Source organism: Stegodyphus dumicola, chromosome 4 (genome assembly GCF_044657685.1).
Source record: "Stegodyphus dumicola isolate Sdum_Otavi_A_Nest chromosome 4, ASM4465768v1".
In the NCBI taxonomy this organism is placed as follows: domain Eukaryota; kingdom Metazoa; phylum Arthropoda; class Arachnida; order Araneae; family Eresidae; genus Stegodyphus; species Stegodyphus dumicola.
The window spans coordinates 51,848,186-51,870,333 of NC_140771.1; the positions used below are offsets into that span (position 1 = coordinate 51,848,186).

The 22,148-nt window shown below is 34.0% G+C and overlaps 1 pseudogene; it reads right to left on the reverse strand.

The window, feature by feature from the left end:
• Positions 1-2,638: 2,638 nt before the first annotated feature.
• Positions 2,639-15,232, reverse strand: LOC146997544 (uncharacterized; annotated as a pseudogene).
• Between the last annotated feature and the right edge of the window lie 6,916 nt (positions 15,233-22,148).

Sequence of the window (22,148 nt, forward strand, 5' to 3'; positions counted from 1 at the left end):
GATTGAGCTTGCCGTCTCAGTTTTCTGAGTTTGCTCCGTTCCTGTGACAATTGGGGTGTCCACCATGAGGCTGATGTCCGAATTTTAATTTTCTTTGTCTTGAAAGTCTTGCAGCAGGCATCAGTGCATTGGTCAATTAATTGGTCATAGGCTTTGTCTAAAGCTGCTCTGGTCGTGCTATTCCGAAGTGCTGTTTTGATAGAGGGGATGAAGGAAAAAAGGTGTTGTTCCAGCTTTTGTGTCCAACCATATGCTGTCTTAAATCTTTGTTTAATTACAATGCCGCGTGGAGATTGGAAGTTAAAAATGATAGCTTGATGGTCACTAAGAGAAGGGAAGTCTGCTACTGTCCAGGCTGCAATATGTGAGGATAGCTGTGGTGTTGCCAAAGAGAGATCAGGCCAGCCTCTGGCACGTATTGTGTCAAAGGTGGGAGGGGAGTGCTTTCATTGAGGACGACCAATCCATGAGAAATTATGAAATCTATGACAGGAAAGGAGCGAGGACTGTCTGTTGGTGAGCCCCAAAGGCGGTTAGCAGCGTTAAAATCCCCGCAGATCAGAATGTGGGTTCGAGGAGTATGGTGTAAGAAGTCAAGTTCAGTTAGGAGGTCGTTGATACTGAGTCTAGGGGGAAAGTAGCATGAAATGACCATGAGGCTTCCCTCTATTGAGTCCAGAATGACCATGGGATTCATTGCACCGTTATAGACGATCATAGCTAGCTTGTTATGGGAAAGAAAAATTTTGTTGTGTGAAGTTGAGCCAACTGGAAGACCTTCTTTAGTAATATAAACCTCTAGAAAGATACCTAAGTCCGCCTGCTGTTGGAATTGGACATGCAGCATGTGACTTGTGGCTACTGAGGATCTTTCTAAGTTACATTGTATGACTTTGAGAACTGGAATTCTTGATCTTTGGGTGTTATCTAATGTTGTCCTGCTGTCCGCAGGAGTTTCTGGACCGCAGTCCTGTATACAGGACATTGTCTTGAACTAGCCGCGTGGTGGCAGTCGTGATCTGTACCTTGTTGCTGATTTGCCAATGTGCAGTTTTTGCATATAGGATGCTCCTTGCAGGATCCTATGGGCATGGAATGTGGGCCTGCGCACTGCACACAAGAGGGTTGTTCTTGGCAATTCCTGCTGATGTGGCCTAGACCTTGACAGTTGAAGCAACAAGGGACACGGAGGTATCTTCTAAAAGGGCAGGAGAAGAAGCCTAAGTAGATGCGGCCGCTAGATCCAAGCCTGTTGAAGTAGTCCCTATCCAACTGGATAATCCAGTTATTCTTGGAGTTGGATCGGTGTAGGGGAGTTCTTGGGTGGATAGTCCCTACTTTGTTGGACGGGAGATGTAACTCAAATGCCGTAACGATGTCTTTTGTAGTGAATTCTTCCGGTGCACCAAAGAGGATTATCGACTCTCTTCTTGGCTTTGGCTCTCGAAGGGTGAGTGAATCTTTTAAAGATGGTACTTGTTCTATTGAACTTTTCAGCTTGAGTAATTGCTCGCGGGTGTTACACCTGACTAAAAGCTCTTTGGATCTTGTGGTGCGAACCTGCTTTATAGGGATGGCCAATCTAGAGGGGTTTAGCTGAGAAGTAAGCTGCTTTTGGATGGCAATCGGGGAAGTGGTGGAATCTATGGGGGCTAGAAGTAGGACGTTGTCCGACAGCTTTTTCTGTGGCCGTTTCTTTTTCCGTTGAATCAAGGTGAATGGACCTCCCTCGTCTTCTTGAACTTCCTGCTGTGCCTCTGCAGTGGTGGGGAGATGAGAGGAGGTTGGAACAGAAACTGATGTTGAGGAAGGTTCGAATAATGTTAGCAATTTCTGCAGGGAATCTGCTTGTCCGTTGTAGACTTCCAGTTGTGCTTGATGGGAGTTTATTATTAATTCCTGTTCACGCACCAATTTCTGAACCAGGTCCACAATGTCCAGGATTATTTTGAGATCCTCTTTGTTCAGTTTGCGTTTGGCGTTGTTGGCTGCCAGGAACCGGGAAATGAAGGCGATCTGAGCCAAAAAGTTCTGCGTTCTTGAAAGGGATGAGTCGATAACGGGTGGACACGGTAAGCCTTCTGATGTAACGGAGGGGGGTGCGGAGGGAGGGAGTGAGGAGTCTTTAGCGGCCATTAGAAAATGGTCATATGATGAAATGGCATACACAGTGATTGACAACAGTATTATGACTGATAAAATGGCGAATTAATAATAAAGGTACTATACACTTATTGGTGTAAAGTAACAGGTCTTAAATGCAGCTTTGCAAAATAATTAACAAGGATTTGGTGTAGGTGACAAAATGGCCGACATAACAGGATTTAGAAAAAAAAATTAAACATACATATGCTAATACAAAATCAAAACACTAATTAATGCAATTAAACAAAATTAATAATATAGAATGATGCAGTAATATATTCCAAGATAATAAATACTTCTTTAGATGGTAAAATACCACAATTCATTACTGAGAAATTGATTTACAAAAATAAAGCAGTTGTTTAAGACTTAGAATCTGTCAACTGTAACTCTGTCAACTCTTAGATACTCTCAACAGGTAATATCACATATACGCTTATTAATGTAGGCAATTAAAGAGATAATGCAGTACCAAATATAGAGATAACATAAATTAGCACTCTGGCTCAACAACGAAAATAGCCTAACGAGATTAATTTAACAATGAATAAATGATGTACTTAAGGTATAAATGCAACATTTTAGAGTAAACAATTAGATATATGAACAGTCGTTAGTAATGAAAATCATGAATGCAAGCATTTTAAATACGATTAAAACATCTGTAAATAGTTGGGATATTAAATAGAAAACTCCCCTTAAGTTTCTGAACTACCTAAGCGGCTAGGTTTGAGGATTAATTACTAATTAACAAAAACACATTTTAGCAAGAGATCATTATAAACCACACTATATACGTAGATTAAGATTAAGAGCTTAGTAAATGTATAAGAACATTTCAAATCAATTAAAAATTGCTTAAAAGTGACTGTAGCAGCCGAATTTACTTCAGTAAATACTCTAAGACCTGGTTATGCTGAATAGAACCAGTGTTCATAACTTTTATACATATTAATTTTTTTTTAATTAAACAAAAAGAATGATCAAAATTCTGCCTCGACAAGTTTGCCAAACTCGATCTACTATATTGATATAAAAATTTTGGTTGTTCTAAGTATATAAGAAAAATATGACACTTTATATTACAAGAGGTACATTGAAGAGTTGACACGCAGACGGGAACCAGTGAACATCTTACTATTAAGATTGCTGTTGCATACAAGATATTACAAAAACATAGTTATTAAACATTTAGATGTGATGTACAAAGAGAAACTTTCAGTTAAGAGTAGATAGGCGTATTAAATGCTAATAGCTGTATTACAATTAATATAAACTATTGAGTTAAAATTGTTCAATCATAGAAACTGTGATACAAAGGAAGTGCCTGTTACTAGGCTCTATTGAGCTGTGTATGTGACCTTTGCCAAGGACGAGTTGTTGTTGCGTCCTCTTGGCAAGATGGCTGACGTAAAAAATCAGAGTCAACAGTACAAAATTACATAAGATATTACGATTTAACTAACAATGCTTTAACATGAATTATCAAAGATATTAGGAAAATACACAGCTCAATAGCAAGTTAAAAATTTGCCTACTTTGGTAATGATGAGATGAACTTGTTACAACTAGGTAATCCAAAGAAATGAATTTTACACAATTAATGCTCTAATTTTGAGACTTAGAAAAAAAATCCCATACACTTATCCTATGCTTCACAATGCTGTAAACACGCAATGAACGCTAACAATGACACAACAATAGACGAATCACAATAACACTTATTACTTAAAAACTACTGCACGCACAAACACAAAACTTATATCGAATCGCTCCGCTAACACTTAGACAACTGATTATCAACTTTGTTTGCACTTTTAATTAGGATTTCCGCTAATTACGAAAGATAATCCAGGAACTTCAACACACACGTCTTTCCTCCTCGGCGGAGGGATGGGCTCCCATATAAATGGGCAAAGCCAATGCAGTGCGCAATGCCGAGGTTGTGCGCGGTGCCTAGTTTGTGCAATTCTAGGATGTTTTTTAAGTGAAAATAGATCGATGTGTACATGGGCAGAGCCAATGTAGTGCGCAATGCTGAGGTTGTGCGCGGTGCCTAGTTTGTGCAATTCTAGGATGTTTTTTTAAGTGAAAATTGATCGATGTGTACATGGGCAAAGCCAATGTAGTGCGCAATGCCGAGGTTGTGCGCGGTGCCTAGTTTGTGCAATTCTAGGTTGTTTTTTTAAGTGAAAAATGTGTACATGGGCAGAGCCAATGTAGTGCGCAATGCCGAAGTTGTCCAATTCTCTGATAATTTTAAGGTGGAAATAGATGGATGTGTACATGGAAACCGAGCTTTGATGTTTTTCGAGCGAATACGGATCGTTGTGTATAAAGGAAAACGAGATAATGTGTGATGACGAGCTGTAATATAACGTATTTTATATGCAATGTTTAACATATTGTTTGTGTATTTTAAATTTGTATTGTTGTTTTAATTGTGAATTATATTTAAGAAATCATTTTTCATTTAAATTGTATTTTTAATTTTTTGGTTTTGCTATGTTTATAATGCTTTCCGACTTACGATATATATCGATAGCCCGACAATCTACTCAACAGTAGCAAAACTGTAAATTTTGACCTTATAAGTAACTTTTACCTCATTATTCTAATACGTAGTGTTTGCAATCGCAATCGCACTTGATCATATGAGTTCTTTGATAATACAGTGTCTCACAAAAGGAAACTACAATAAAATAAATTAAAAAAAACATGTAAAAATTTTTTGTGGGTGTGTTTCATACTTAAATTTAGTAACAATTATTACATAACATACATTTTCTCAAAATATTAATTTAATAAAAATACAATTGTTTAGAACGGAGCAAAAAATGGTTCACATAAGTGATGAGACACTATTAGATACTACTACGCACTATGCAACAAAAATCGTCTGAAGTAAGCAATAAAAATATTTTTTGGGGTTTTTATTTTTACTCAAAAGCAATTGGCAATAATTTATAAAATCGTCTGCGGTATTTCTCTCCAGTTTGTTTTGGAATTTCTGTGTTTTTTATCTCTGTGCAGCCATGAATGCTAAACGAAAAGAAACTTTGCCTGAAATTCGAAAATTAGTTATTAATTTGCATATTGAACGTGGAAATTCTATTAGAGAAACTGCCGAAACAGTTACCCTGAGTCATTCAACAGTTTTCAATATCATTAAACGATATAAAAAGAATCATATGATTCAGGACAAAAGAAGACCTGGCCGACCATCAAAGCTATCCAATGGAATAAAGCGAATTATCTTTCGAAATATTAAAAGAAATCCAAGAATGAGTGCTCCTAAAGTTGCTGCTGATTTACAAGCATTATATGGAGTAATTGTTAATCCTGAGACTACTGGAAGAGTAATTCGGTCTGCTGGATATCACGGTAGAGCAGCCAGGAAAAAATTCTTCGTGAGTGAAAAGAATAGAAACCTCAGACTGGCTTTCGCAAAATCCAACATAAATAAGAATTCTGATTACTGGAATGAAGTTATATTTGCTGATGAGAGTAAATTTAATATATTTGATTCTGACGGTAGAATCTTGGTGTGAAAAAAACCCAAGGAAGAATTTCGCAAACACACCATTTCTTCAAAACAACAATTAAAATCGGTGCTTCAAGAAGAATGGGGTAAAATCACTCGAGAAATCGCAAAAAAATTAGTCGGATCCATCCCAAGAAGATTAAATCATGTTTTAAAAAGTAAAAGGAAATCCAACAAAATATTAAAACCTTTTATAAAGTAAAATTTTTGGATAAATATTTGATGGAAAAGTAAGTGTCCCATCACTTATGTGAGCCATTTTTTGCTCCGTTCTAAACAATTGTATTTTTATTAAATTGATATTTTAATATTTTGAGAAAATGTATGTTATGTAATAATTGTTACTAAATTTAAGTATGAAACACACCCACAAAAAAATTTTACATGTTTTTTAAAATTTATTTTACTTCAGTTCCTTTTTGTAAAGCACAAGTGTCCCATCACTTGTGTGAGACACTGTATGTGTGTGTGTATGTGAAGCATTGCTTAGTGTTCCTAATTTGTAGTATTTATTTTTTTATAATATTTTCTTCAATTGCGAGAACTTATTTTTTATTTATTTATGTGTAGAATTCTGGTATGCCTGCCTACAGAGAATATAATGTGATTTAGGAATTTAAGAACCTGTTTTTCATTAATGTGAAGTTTAAAATTTTTAGAAAATAGTGAAAATTGTCTACTTACTGGTATATAAGGGATTATGTTGTTACGTAGCAAAACGTTAATTTGTAAATATGATAAAATTGATATGTTCCAGAGTATTAATTAAGAAAAACTTCTTTTATTTGTATAAATGCTAAAGCTTAAAAATATTTGAAAATACTGAAGCTGTATGAAATACAAGTATGAGAGACTGAGATGTTCTTTATCGTTGTAATAACTGGTAGAATTTGCTTACTCTATCATGATAATTTTAAATATAAACTATTTATTATACTTATTTTCAGTTACACCTAAGCTCAGAAATGTAAATTTAAAGAATTTGATGTTAATTTACAATAATAAACAATTCATTATTTTTTTAAAAGAGAAAATAGAAATTACGCGTAGCATGGCCCTGCTAAAAATGCCCCGTAGAAACCCATAAAATTTTTTACGGGGAATTGGCCTACGGGTACCCGTACAGCTCTGCGGGTACCCGTAGGCCAAATCCCCGTAAAAACCCACAGACAGAAACCCATACAACTGTACGGGTACCCGTAGGCCAAATCCCCATAAAAACCCACAGACAGAAACCCGTAGAACTGTACGGGTACCCGTAGGCCAAATCCCCGTAAAAACCCATAGAAAGAAACCCGTACGGTTGTATGGGTACCCATAAGTCAAATACCCGTAAAAACCCATAAAAAGAAACCCGTACATTTGTACGGGTACCCGTAGGCCAAATCCCCGTAAAAACCCATAGTAAGAAACCTGCACGGCTGTACGGGTACCTGTAGGCTAAATACCCATAAAAAACCTGTAAACAGAAACCCGTACGACTGTACGGATACGAGTAGGCCAAATCTCTGTAGAAACCTGTAGGACTGTAGGCACTATAAACAAAATCCCATCAAAAACCCATAGCCAAAAATCAGAACTTTATATGCATATCCATCGGCCAAATTTCCATTAAAAAAAATGGATATTCCGTAGGTCTATGCCCTGTAAAAACCAGTAAACAAAAGCATGTACACCTATACTGGCACCCATACGCCAAATCCTGTAAAAACCACTACACAAAAATCCACAGACCAATAAAGGTACCTCTTGGAAAAATCGCTGCACAAAACCCATAAACAGAACCAATAGCATTATACCATAGTGGAGTATCCATACATAGAATCGTACATAGAAACGGGTATCCATATACAGAATCCCTATAAAAAACAATACACAAAAATAGAACTGTAAATCAAAATTCCATAAAAACATAAACCAGCAGAAGTACATAATTAGCACTGATGAAATGTACAGAACTAAATGGCGGAGAAAGCATGTAAAGTAATTTTAAATAAAACTCCATGCAAATAAATAAAAATTTTTAAATATCTAGAAGCCTACGAGCCCGTAGTAAAATATTTGTATAAATTCTCTTTACAAAATTTTAAACTACCTTTATATAATTCTGAAAATAAAATGAATAGAAAGATAATAACCAAAGTCATGATTCACAACCATCGAATGATATATGTACATATATATATATGTAAGAAAAATAAGGAATATGCAAAAGATTAAATTAGCAGCATAAAATTAATTTTCCTTCTCTATTCTAAAAACAGTAATCTTTCTGCACTGCATCATTTCGAGATTAATTCATGTCATATGACTCTTACATAATTTGATGTTGTAAAAGAAACTAAAACTCAAACAGCCAATAGTAATTTTACAGCAGTATTAACTATCAAATACGAGTAAAAATGCATCGAGAACCAAAATTAACTCAGTCTGAACTAAACTTTCACCCTTAACATAACGCATTTGCTCTTTACGCTTTGGCCTAGCTGGATTGCAGTCTGTCTGCTCCTTGTTTCTTACTACACATTTATCAAAAATGTTAATTTTTGGAATAGGCATAAATAATGTGCCAACTTGTTTGTGGCTGCAACATATTTGCTGAAAGAAAAGTTGAATTAAATCTACCTCGACTGCCAAATTTCTTATTCATTGTGGATTGGAGTTTCAACATCTCTAAGCCATCAAAATTCTTGCTGTTCATTATGGATTCAGCTGCTTGTATTCAACTACAGAATCTATTACATATATATATAATATCATTTCATTTGATGGTTGCGAATCATTACTTTGACTGCATATATATTATTGATTTCATTATAAATATATACATATAGTACTGTACCTCACTGCATATATTTGTATTTCAGTTCTTTAATTGGGAAATTAAACAATTGTATTTAATCACATCAGCTTGTTTAACAATGTGATACCTAATGAGAAATGTATTGCCAAAGGATGGTACTTTCTAGCATCTGTTTAAATTTTAAGTTACCTACAATGCACTAAACCAAATTAAAAAACAAAAGTAGAAGAAACCCAAATTTTCAGGAAGAGAAACATTATTAACAAGCAAGCAAAAAGAATACGGGACTTGCAAATTTAACATAGAGTTTAAATTTAGCATACTTGCTATCTATCCCCTTATGCGCCGTTCCCACTGGGGCTTATTTGAGCTAACGAACACAACTAACGTAGTCGACCCATCTCCAAAACCAGTTTTTCTCCATAGGGCAGCAAGTTGAAAAATCTAAACTGCAGGCGTAGCGGACCTAGTCGACGCAGGGAACTGACTCCGTTAGCTCAGATAAACCCTAGTGGGAACAGTGCTTTAAAGCTCGCTTACCAATGATAGTAACACCCTGCAGCTTATTATGACACACATACACATAGATGTTTTGCGTGGAAGAAAGAATGAATCCTAGAATATAATGCAGTGAAGAAATAATATACAAACACTGTGTCGATCCCTTATTACAATACTTTGAATGTTACCTGTATCTCTCAAAAGATAAATGAAACATGAAGATAACATATAATAAACTTAATAATACCCAAAATACAATAAATTATATTGTAACAAAATGAATTTAAAAAAATTTACAAGTTTCAAAAAATACCAATTCTCAACGCACAGTTCGGGAATTAAGGAAATATCTCATAGCGTATAATGTTTTATTCCGTATCTCACTTTTAGTGCTATATAATCTTCCACAGATTTTATATAAATAAAATCTATAACATAATGGGTATTTATACTATATGTAGTTCTTGATGTAAAAAAGATCAACTTCCATACTGTAAAAATTCCATCTATGTGAATAAGTATGAATATACTCATATACACATAATTATACTAAATAACTAATTTAATGAAACTAAATTCCTATAGAAAAATGGGGAAAGTGTAGAATCGCCCACTGCTTGGCGTGTTTTTAAGAATTGCACATACTCGGTATCCACGTACACATCGACCTATTTTCACTTAAAAAAACATCCCAGAATTGCACAAAAATGCCATTGTGCACTCCTTTGACTTTATTCATGTAGACATCGACCTATTTTCACTTACAAAGTCAAAAGAAAATTGACAAAAATCCAATTCCTTTTACTTTTGTAAAAAGTGCCAAATAAATAAGTGGGCGATTCTGCATTTTACCCCCAAAATATATAAAAATACCATTTATCTACATATATTAATAATTTATTATTACACAAGGTTTTTCATATATCATCTCAAAGGAACATAAATTTAATTAAAGCGATGCATTATTGGAATAAATTTGAGCCAGTGTTTTAGGTGTAAGTTATTCAGATTTCTATTGTAGAAAGAATACTTTAGAAAATGTACAGAAATATTATTTTGAACCATAAAAATTCTAAATACTAAAATTTAAAGTACTGAAAAAGTAGCTATTGTTTTTGACAGTAGATTATATAATATAAAAATACCTCATACTGAGCATTTTCTGAAATTACAATGCCAAATGAAATTTATATAGTGCAGTATTTAGCAATAATAACTTTTTGTAAACAAATGTAGCTATATTCACTTAATTGTAATGACAGTAATTTTAACTGCATTTGTATAAGGCTGTACAGAAGATTTATTTATATGGGTTTTCATCCGCAGAGAACAACCGGATTCTCTGTAGAAGTATGTAATGTTTAAATAATGTTTAAATATTACTAATAATATAATAAAATATAATATTAAAATAATGTTTAAATATTACTCTAACTATATTTGAAAGCAATGCTATAACACTGCCCTTATAAGACTCATGATCCGAAAAGCTTTGGTTTTAATTGTCTCGTAAAAACTTTCAATTACTTCTGCAAAATTCAAACCCACGTAAAAATTACTACACCGAAGTAGCATTATACAGCAAAACGTTCCTAAAATAATCAACTCCACAGTTCGAGATAATGCCAGTTTCCTGTAGCCTGACAAAACTATGAATGATTTTTTAAGTCCTGTTATTTAATTATTGTCCTGACAAACGTGCCATTATCAGAGGTGGTCATTTAAGAAAATAACCACTATATGAAGTTTCAACTTAATGTAATTTTTTTCAAATAAATAATTCACTTTTTATACTCCCAAGACTAGTACATTTAATATTACATAAATCTTATTCACAAATGTATTTCTATTTCAAAAGCAATTTATGAAAAACACATTTGAAATTTTCATCAAACTAATAATAATGAAAATTAAAGTATGCATAAAAATAATTATATATGTTTTAATAAAATGGCACCAAATATTTAATGTAAAAATGTGGTTCTAGTCTCATACTTGTAAAGAAAAATAGACCAAAAAGAAAAAACAATGTAAGCTACTATGATCATCTAAATTTTCACATAATTTTAGTAGTGGAAAAAAAAGATTCCTTAAGCTTGTATGTCTTGTCTACCTCATTCAATAAGTAATAAACACATTAAATATTTCAATGTTTATTTCATTAATAAAACTTACCTTTTTTTGCTCGCGAAATATAATTAGTACATTTTTTAAAACATAAAAAAACATTCTTTTTGCTCGGCCACATCACATTAGTTGAAAAATTGAATCATGCAAGATCATTTTTAAGTAAAGTATGCTCAAATTTATTAGTACATAATATTCAAATGATAAAGCATCTACATGAACAAGCTTTAAAAAAGTATTTCTAAACTGTAATCAAAAAAATAAATTTTCCAAAATACAGTTTCAGTAGAATGCAAAAACTATATTTCTGCATCTGCACACTGAACCAAATTATCAAGTCTGAAATTATCACATTTCAGTCTTCAAGCACATTGTTTTTCAGGTTAAAAGTAAAGATGGAAAATCAATTTCACGCACAGAATCTCCATTTCACAACTAGTCAGTTATCAGCAACGTTCTCTCAAACATTAGACACGATTACACGTGCATGGCTTTAGTTGTATATTCATAGTCAGTGCTGGTATTTTATTATTTATTACTAATTTCTAAACAGTAAAACATAGTAAAATTTGTAATACAGTAAATTCTAGTAAATAATATATTGCATTACTACAACCACGAAGAAAATAACACCACCATCGCACAACAATAACTAGCGCGGCGCCATATTGCTTGTTTGGGAAACTTCTGAGAGTGGGGGCAGGGAGGGGAATTTTTTTTCACACGTCAGCATTAACAGGGAGAAAAGTTTTGCGATTGTGAATGAACTTGTTCGAGTTAAAGAGATGTTTGGTTGATACCGGTGTTTATTTGTAATAGCAGAAATGTAAGTGCTTATGTGTGTGTATTCAGAGAACCAACTCGTAGCTAAAACCACCTCCCTAAGACGACCGCCTCTGAAAGAGACCAGTATTTCTGAAAACATAAGTATACTTTGGTTTTGAATATTCCCTCTGTAAGGCGACCACTCACAAAGAAAATTCTGCAAGTGTGTCTGGTCGCCTTAGAGAGATTCATTCCGTAGATGCAATCTCCCTAAGACGACCACCTCTAAAAGATAAACGTATCTCTGAGAACATGAGTATATATTGGTATCACCTCTCTAAGGCGACCATTTGCAACGATGAATTTTTATTTGCGGCTGGTCGCCTTAGAGAGACCTCGTTGTGTGTGGTGTATATGATTAGTGTTATTGTTTCCGCAAAAAAATTAAATCAAATAAATCAGCATATTTAGTAAAAACCCTCTCTAAAACGACCACCTGCGTTTCCAGGTTACTCTGATGGTCTTAAAGAGATCATATTTTCATTCTGTTAATTTTATTCTTTGCAAGAGGTCTATTAACGTCAGATAAAAAAATAGCATAAACCCATATAAACCAACAGAAGATTTATTATTATATTGATACCAGTAAGAAAACCAGTAAAAGTCAATATAAACCTATACAAACCAGTACAAAGTTCTGCCATTGAATGTTGGTTGTATGGGTGTCAATTGATACCAGTAAGAAAAACCCACAGAGATCAATAGAAACCAGTAAAAGTCAGTAGAGACCATCAAAAATTCTATAGGTACCAGTAGAAAGTTTTACTGGTTTCTATGGGTCATTTTAAAACCAGTAAAAAAAACCCACAGAGACCAACAGAAACCAGTAAAAGTCAATAGAAACCCATAAAATCTTATGGGTACCCATAAAAAGTTTTACTGGTTTCTATGGGGCATTTTTAGCAGGGGGAGAATACATTGTGACGTCACACAAAATTATTTATTAAAGGTGAAATAGCTAAAGGTTTCTGGTATTGTTTTAAAATTACATCCTTTTAACCTTAATCATTTTTATTAATCATTTCTTAATATTTCTTTCTCTTAAAATCGTGTATAATAGTCGTAAACTTATTTCTATTATCCACGATTTCTGGTGAAATCAAGATGGCCGCCATTTTTTGAAACACGGAGTTTCGTCGAAAATCTGGATGGCAACCATTTTTCAAAACAACGTATTTCATGTGCTTTGGCGCCAAACTTTGAAGGTGGGCTATACTAAATCTGTTCCATTTTTTTATTCCAATACCAATAATTCTTGGTAATTACCAATAACAACATTCGTCTTCGAAGCGGAGATATCCTTTCCATTTGAAATCCGAGGAATTCGAAGAGATGAATAATAAAATTTTAAAATGACGCGGTAATGCACAAATATTCAGTAACCAATCAGGAAGCTGATTACATCACGCATAAAATTAAAATTATTTAAATAATCATTCATAATAAAATTATGTTTAAAACAAATGTAAAATTAAATTTTATTTTAATATTTAACAGCTATAAATAATGTTTAAAACATTAGATTAAATTTATAGATATTAAAAAAAACCAATTACTTTTTAAGTAAGGTGACGTCATTGATTACATCATCCACAACATAAAATATTATAAACAACAAAATTTTTATTTCAAATAAAAAGGTAAAATTAAATTTATTTTTAATATTTAGAAGCCATAAATAATATTTAAAACACGGAAGTTATGCATAATAAAACGCATTATTTTTTTAATAAAATGACAACAAAGTATCGGTTACCATAAATAACTTATCCAGCAATGGGTTTACCATAAGTTGTATTACTCGCCAAAAGGCAAATCGCCAAAATCCGTGCAACCGTCTACAAAAGTAGCACCAAAAAAATCACCATTTCCGCGAAAAGAATCAAAACTGTAGAAAAAGTCTGTAAATTAAAATCCTTGGAAGGTGTCGGAGTAAAGGCCTCAATAATTAAAAATACGTACATAACTAAACATGTATTTAAAATTTTTGATACTCAACTTAGTTTAGAAGACATAGCAGCTGGCCTAGAAGAATACTATGCTACAGGTGCTGTAATACAGACCACAAGTCGAAACTCTGAAAAAACAAAGCGAAATGTGCGAATTGTGGTAAAAATGACTGCAACGACCCATGTAAAACTAATACCAGTTGCTTTAGATGTGAAGGTGAGCATAACGCTTTAGACAAATCTTGCCCAAAAATAAATATAAAAAAAAAGGGAAGTGAACGGTCAGAAGCGTGAATCTTCATCGAAGAAACCTCTCCAGACTCCAGTTATTCTTCCTAGGCAGAAGCTGTCCAGAAAGAGGAAGAACAAAACTCTACTAACACCCACACAAATATATATACTAAAGGCTCTCGGTATCGGAGAAGCCACGGGAAAATGTTTTAATCAGTTTTAAAAAAGTATTTCTTAAAAATACATAACCTAAAAAGGTATTTCTAAAAATAGAGAGAAACGATGCTTTTATTGGAATTACAAACTACAGCTTTTTGAACGACAGTATCGCGAATCACGATCTCCTGATGACGACAACATTCACTGTTGCCAAAACTTATCTAAACTATATATTATATAATTATTATTTTTATTAACATACTTTAATACTTCCCCTTGTAAAAATAATAATAATAATAAATTAAAAGAAAAAAGTAACAACAGTCCCATCTTATCAAAAAGAATCAACAGTCTCGGTTTAAATAAAGGTTTAGTCATTATGTCAGCAACTTGCGCCTCTGTAAGTACCTGCTGCACAATGATTTCCTTTTCTAGAACTTTCTCTCGTATGCAAAAGTGCTTGATATCAATGTGTTTTGTGCATCGATGAAACTCCGGGTTTTGTGACAGCCTCACTGCAGCGGCGTTGTCTACTTGAATTACTGGAGTTTCACGTAGCTTGGTTACATCACTAAATAGTCGCTTTAACCAAATTACTTCTCTAGAACATTCACTAGCTGCAATTACTTCTGCTTCAGTCGTCGAAGTTGCAACAACTGATTGCCTTTGGCTAATCCATGATATAGCTCCACCACTATATAATATCACTACTCCACTCGTTGATTTTCCTGTTTCTTGACAGCCTCCAAAGTCTGCATCACTATAGCATTCTAGAATTCCTGGTTTGTATTCATTCTTGTATGTAACACCTTTAGTTAGAGAACCTGCTATGTATCTGAATACACGTTTCACTTTTTTCCAATCATCTTTCGAAGGATTTTCTAGGTAACGTGATAGAATGCCAACACAGTAAGCTAAATCTGGTCTTGTGTCTAACATAAGATACATTAAAGCTCCTACAGCTTCTCTATAAGGAAAAATTTCTCTGTTTGCTTTATCTTCCTTTTTCTTTTCAGTTAGACCTTCCTTCAGGATAGGAGTTGACACTGGCTTGCAATCTTCCATCCCAAATTTTTGAAGAATTTTTCTTGCATAAGCTTGCTAACTAATTTTAATACTTCCATCTTCTAGATGTTTAATTTCAAGTCCAAGAAAGTATACTGCTGGTTTAGTTGTGATTCTGAATCTCGACTTCAATTCTCTGAGAAATTTTTCAGATTCTTGTAGATCTGTTGATGCTACTAAACCATCATCTACATATAACCATACGATTAGCTTCTTGCCGTTACTGTTTCTTATATATAAGCATGGATCAGCTTCACTTGTCTTGAAGCCCAGCTGTGACACAAAATCTCCAAAATATTTATTCCAGCAGCGTGATGATTGTTTAAGTCCATACAAACTGCGTTTCAACTTACAGACTTTCTTCGAACCGTCACTATATCCTTATGGTTGCTGCATGTATATAGATTCTTCAAGTTTTCCATAAAAGAATGCTGAACCGACATCAAACTGAGAGAGGTGCATTTTCTCATTGGCTGCGATGCTAAAAACTGAACGAATAGTTCCTAACTTTGTTACTGGACTAAACGTTTGATCATAATCAACTCCAAAACGTTGAGTACATCCTTTAACAACAAGCCTAGCCTTGAATTTATCAATAGATCCATCAGGATTCCTTTTGATCTTATAAACCCACTTGCATGGTATAGCTTTAGCATCTTTTGGTAATTTTTCTAAACTCCATGTTTCATTCTCTATCAATGATTTCATCTCTGAATCCATAGCTTCTTTCCTATTAACACTTTGCTTACAGTTGATCGCTTCTTCATAAGATTCGGGCTCTTCAGAATCAATAATAAAAGCTTCACTTATCATTATATAATGTTCAAAACGCTTTGGCTTTCTCAAGTCAGCTCTATCTCTTAGGTATCTTGACTGTGCATTATTTTGCAAATTAATATCTTCACATTCTTGTCTTTCAAAATGTTCTTCTGATATATTTCCAGATATTTCTTTGTTGTATTCTTTTTCTGAATTATCTTCTTCACAAAGAAACTTTTCTGACTTACCTTTGTAAGGATCTTAAGTTTTACTAACGTTTATTTTTATTTTAAATCTTTACTATCACTTCTTATTTTCTACTTCCGGCCAGAATTAAAAGCGTTAACTTATTTATGCAAAATTTGTCTGGCGAACGCCAAGTACTTAAGTTGTGGCTTTTTGCCAAGCGAGAGAGAGGAAGGAGTTAGTCGAAGCAGGCCGCTTGCCTTAGAAGTTTTACTCGGTTGCTGGTTGCCTTCCAGACCAGAGGTTTAATCCTCGTGATAATTTTAAACGTATTGTAGTGTTAACAGTTCTCTGTACTACATACGGCTTCCTGTTAATATCCGACCAATCTTACACGTAGGCCCTTGTTTATTATTCCAAATTTAAGTTAGAGTTTAGTTATATTTTTATATTCTTACGTTCAGACCACAAGTAGTTGGTCTCTGTATTCCGAAGTACAGTCGGTCACAAAAGTATTCGAACACCGGTACCCATTCAGAAAATTTACTTTTCCGTTGAGAAACAAAATTGTCTCCAGAGTCTATCTTGGTTCGATAGACAAAAAAAAAACAAAAGGATGGCTCATGTCCAAAATTGGCTAGGTGCATGAAACAAAATACAACATGACCTATCTGGTTGAGATGGGAAACAAAATGGCTGCTCACGTAATCCATTATTGCGCTCATAGAAAACGCAAAGTGTCGCTGCGGGTCGTCTTGGTTCGCGAAGAGTGAAAACCCAAAACGGTGTGCAGTGTCTATCTTTGTTGAATGAGAAAACAAAAGGATGGCTCATGTCCAGTTTATTTAGGTGTGGGAAAACATATAACGTGACCTATCTGGATGAGATGTCTCCAGCGATCCAGTATAGACTTTTTCCCCATCTGCAATAGGTGACATCTATAAACAATTCCATTGAAATCTCCTCGAAATATAAGAAACAGCTAGCTCGTGAAATTGTAAAGTATTCCCAAAAAATTCCACTTCTTGAAGAAGGAAAAACACCCTAGATGCAGATGAGGAAGAGAGAGAAAAAGCATGTTGCACCATGGAGAGCTCGCACGGTTCTGAACAGAAAACGTGGAATGCTTTTATAGAAAAGAGTTGAAAGTGAAAGTAAAAGCCGATTGGAAATTTTTCAATTGGTTGCCGACTGGGAAAAAATTTTCAGAGCTCAGAAAAAAATCTGAGATGTAAAAAAAAAAAAAAAAAAAAAAAAAAAAAAAACTTTTTGTTAATTTTTATCATGTCTTCTAGACATGATAAAAATTAACCCTACCCCCCTTTTGTGTGGGAATGTTGTCTCACTGTTTCTAAAAATAGACCATGACTCATTCTAGGAATTATATGTTTTAAAAAGGATGAGTTTAAAGTTTATAAGATATGATAAGTTTTTAAAAAGGATATGTTTTAAAAAGTCTTTGGGTTTCTCCATTCCAAAGTAAACAAAGTGAAGACATCAAATTAATAGAGAGTTGTTTTTTTTTTTTTTTTTTTTTTTTTAGCTCTGGAAATATTTTTCCAATTCAACAGCCAAGAAATATTTCCAGCCAATACAATTTCATTTTTACTTTCATATTCAATTCATTTCTTATATGTATAAGAACATTTCATATTTCTGTTCAGATCAGTGTGGGTTGTTCAAGATGCAGCAACTCTACTCCATCCCACAACCAGGAAAAAAAGATGTTCTTTCATGAGATGTTCTTTTGGCTTTCGAAAACAATGATGACATGATGATTGTAATACATTTCGGTTCTCATGTCCCATGCTTGAACTCAGAATTATATCCAGAACTCTAATTCCTGAATCTTAGACAAGCTGAATGTTTCTTTTTCGTATTTCGAAGCTATTGATGGATCAAAGAAGAAGATTTCAATGGAATGACTTCATCGTTCTAGGATAGAATATTTTTTCGAAATCTCTTCCTACTTTCGTCTACAGAGAAATGCTTTCAACGAAAGTTAGGTCCTCTTTTACATTTCCTTTTTAAATAGTTGTTCAAAGGGATTTTCGTTCTGCTGATTCAGGTTTCCCGCGCTTCACGCTACCCATCCTCACCCATTTCTAAAGGATCTTAGAGAAAATTGAAAGGGAAAGAAATAGCCTCCAGTGAACAACAACGACAGTGGATAGTTTTTTTCTGTCCTTCCAGAGATATCACCGGTGACCGATAGGTTGTTCATCCACACGGGTGTCGTGAAAAGGCACACCATGCCTGTTTCCCTCCCAAAAATGTTTCTTCGGAAAAGGGAAAGTTTTTTTCCCACCCCTTTGGAGATTCCTCTTCCGCATCGATACCCAAACCCATCGGCCAGAAAAATAAATTTTTTTAAGAACATTTCCATTCTTGAAACTCAATATAAGATACGTATTCAGTCTAATATTTTTAATAAATCACGCATACATGTATTTTACGAGCTTATCTATTATTTCTTACAATGCTTCGTCAATCTTACGTAAAGTAGCTTGGAAGAACCGTATTATTATTTCTTTCTTCTAACCTCTTACAACTATATTGTTTAAAGTTTCTAAGGAATTTCTAATACATTGTATATGCAATTTAGCTAAAACCTGTGACAAGATGAATTTAATTCCCCCCCCCTCAAAACAATTTATATAGAGTCAGTTTGAGTTAGCTGGATCCGTGTAAATAGTTAGATAATATTTATGTCACGTAAATTATTTGCTAACATAACATATTTTTCCTTCTTATCATGCTATTTCAACTATTTTGTTTAGCAATCATCCATCTCAAATAAAAAGGATTTGACGAGACACAATATACTTAAAAGATTGATGAAATAACACTAAAATCTCATGTTGTTGGAATCATTTAAGAAATTTAGAGTTTACAGACTATTTCATCCAATGAAGGTAAAATATCATGCTATTTCAACCATTTTGTTTAGCAATCATCCATCTCAAATAAAAAGGATTTGACGAGACACAATATACTTAAAAGATTGATGAAATAACACTAGATAAAATGAACGACATCTCTCTTTTCTCTTTGAAACCTCTTTCAACCTATCTCGTCCTGTTTCTCAAGTAACATTCCTTTCCTGAAAAGCTAATTTCTTTAGAAACCTAAGACAACTCTTTTCCTGAAAAGCTAATTTCTTTAGACAACTCTTTTCCTGTCTAAGATGTCATGTTGTTGGAATCATTTAAGAAATTTAGAGTTTACAGACTACTTCATCCAATGAAGGTAAAATATTAAAATGAATACGTATGTTTGTAATATATTTCAGAAACCTAATGTTCTTAAAAAAATTTATTTTTCTGGCCGATGGGTTTGGGTATCGATGTGGAAAAGGAATCTCCAAAGGGGTGGGAAAAAAACTTTCCCTTTTCCGAAGAAACATTTTTGGGAGGGAAACAGGCATGGTGTGCCTTTTCACGACACCCGTGTGGCTGAACAACCTATCGGTCACCGGTGATATCTCTGGAAGGACAGAAAAAAACTATCCACTGTCGTTGTTGTTCACTGGAGGCTATTTCTTTCCCTTTCAATTTTCTCTAAGATCCTTTAGAAATGGGTGAGGATGGGTAGCGTGAAGCGCGGGAAACCTGAATCAGCAGAACGAAAATCCCTTTGAACAACTATTTAAAAAGGAAATGTAAAAGAGGACCTAACTTTCGTTGAAAGCATTTCTGTGTAGACGAAAGTAGGAAGAGATTTCGAAAAAATATTCTATCCTAGAACGATGAAGTCATTCCATTGAAATCTTCTTCTTTGATCCATCAATAGCTTCGAAATACGAAAAAGAAACATTCAGCTTGTCTAAGATTCAGGAATTGTAAGAGATTCTTAAAGAATTCTTCTTAAGATCATCATGGGTTCCAGATTTGGGTAAAGAGAGAGGAAGACATGTTACCTTTTCAACAGCCCACACTGTTCTGAACAAAAACGTGGAATACTTTTATAGAAAAGAGAAGAATTTAAAATGAAAGTAAAAAAACGAAATCAGATCGGCTGGGAAAATTTCTAAGACAAGAAAAAAATTCTGAGTCAAAAAAAAAAAAAAAAAAAAAAAACTCTTCCTCTTTTTTTTTTATTAATTTGATGTCTTCACTCTTTTGACCTTGTAGAATGTCAAAAAGTGAAGACATCAAATTAATAAAGAAAAAGGAAGAGTTTTTTTTTTCTGACTCAGAATTTTTTCTCGGCTCAGAAATTTTCCCAGCCGATCTGATTTCGTTTTTTTACTTTCACTTTCAATTCTTCTCTTATCTATAAAAGCATTCTACGTTTCTGTTCAGAACAGTGTGGGCTGTTGGAAAAGCAACACGTCAATGTTTTCCCCCTCGACTCGATGAGTCAAACAAGACCTATCTAAAGTGTTATTAGAACGAATTCATACTTGTGTATTGAAATCACTCCAGTTTCGACTTAACATCAGTCTGTGCTGTGTATTCTGCTTGGATACATACTTTTCCTTCGTAGAAAGAGCTTTTGTGAAGGTAGGCCATCCATTCTTCACAGCTCTTAGACATTTATTTACAGCTGATTTGATCGACGAGACATCACCTTATTTTTAAGCATCCACTCTCTGGGATCTATGAAAGTTTTTATCGTTTTGTTTCTGTTGAGTCTGTGCTGTAGAGCCCTTATTCTAGAACGTGTGCACTGTTTTGACGTTTCATTTCATAGCTGGGGTGATGGGTGGGTCACCTTCCTTTCAAACTGCACCGTGGAGGTAGAGATGTTAGAAAGTTTCGAGCCTACGTGTTTAATTCATGGGTGAATCACGGGTCGTGAACAAAAGACGACCCTTTCGTGGATCGTCCCTAGGAAAAAGCAAAGAACTGAAATGGCTACTCGTGTTTTTGTCTATTCGACATTATTCAAAAGGATCTCTACTCTCTTTTTGGTTCGAAGTATGTCTCTACCTGTTGTCTTAGGTGTCTAAAGAAATTAGCTTTTCAGGAAAAGAGTTGTCTTAGGTTTCTAAAGAAACTAGCTTTTCAGGAAAGGAATGTTACTTGAGAAACAGGACGAGATAGGTTGAAAGAGGTTTCAAAGAGAAAAGAGAGATGTCGTTCATTTTATCATGTCTGAAGACATGATAAAAATGAACAAAAAGTATTTATAATATATATTATATAATATATATATTATATAATATATATATTATATAATATATATATTATATAATATATATATTATATAATATATATATTTTTTAATTTTTTAAAAATTTTTTTCAAATCTCTCAGAAAATATTTTCCAGCTCATCTCAAAATGACCCTCCTACTCAGTTTCGAAAAAAGAGACTGTGTCTTACTACTCTATTTTTTTTTCAAATTTCTAAGAAAAAAAAACACTTTACAGCAACATCTCTCACCATGAGCCTGCTTCATCCTTTCCGAAAAAAACGACACGTTGCTATTGTCTTCATAGGTGTTTCTCTGAGATCCTTTAAAAATGGTTTCAGAATCCACTCGACAGGATTTGTCAAAGTATTCCGAGCTTCACTTCAGAGGACTTGCTAAACATACCTGATTTCAGGGAAAAGAGTTCCACGAGTCGTTGGAGGAGATATCCAAAAAAATATAACGTGGTTGTGAGTCAAAATAAACGAACCCTTTTCACTTGAGCTATCACGAGATTTCAGCGACCACGAGAGGGTGGAGATGACTATCTCGTAAGAGAATAAATCTAACCGTCCCACCACACCTACACAAACACACATGTTTTTTTAAAAGAACCATGCTTTTAGAAACTCATTTCAACTTTGAATAGGAAAATCGTGTTTTTAAGAGAGGGTCTCATCTAAAACGTAGAGTAAAACATATGAATCATGCCGGGT